Below are 722 nucleotides of genomic sequence, written 5' to 3'. Positions count from 1 at the left end.
ATTGATTCACTTAGTATTTCTTAAACATGTACTGTGTAATGGGCTCTCAACTGCAAACAACCAAAGGGGGACAAAACCCTCAAAATTAATTGTCCTGAAGCACCAACAGCCTCCGTGTAACTGTAACACGTGCTCCATAAATATTACCCCTCTGCTTCCTGCACTTCACCTGGAACCCAGAACTCTGCCTTTTTTTTTTTTTAAACCAGAAGGTGGTAGTCTTATTTTCGCTCCCTGTTCCTGTCTCGTCGGGTGCCTTTGCCTTCTGTGATCCAAGGGCGTTTCCATCTAGCGTTCAACAACACTCCAACCCTCACTAGACCGTCAGAGCACATTATTCTCGACAGAAAACCCTGCCATGTGACAACTCTGAGCACTTAGAAATGGCAGCTGTAGTGCTACACTTGGCCAGTGCCTTTTATTCTCATAGATGTTCTGAGCTATTTTTTCTTTTTCTTTTTTCTACACTTTGTGTGTTGCTGAAAAGGGTAGGATCGGGTGGCCCCTTCCAGCTCTGCTAGGAGGGGAGGTCAGGAGAGGGGTCAGCATAAGGCGCAGCACCAGGGGCAGCCCTCCCCCACCCTGAGCAGGGCCCCCCACCCCTGCCCAGCCTCCGTGGAACAGCGACAGCCGCCTCAGTCCGGTCGTAAAGTGTCTTTATTGTGCTAACACGGCTGCCTCAGATCTCACACACAGAACAATTCGGTCCAGAAGCCTCCCAC

This window comes from Carlito syrichta, unplaced genomic scaffold (assembly GCF_000164805.1).
Source record: "Carlito syrichta isolate Samal-C Ts95f unplaced genomic scaffold, Tarsius_syrichta-2.0.1 Scaffold303604, whole genome shotgun sequence".
Classification (NCBI taxonomy): Eukaryota; Metazoa; Chordata; class Mammalia; order Primates; family Tarsiidae; genus Carlito; species Carlito syrichta.
This window is presented reverse-complemented; position numbering follows the sequence as displayed.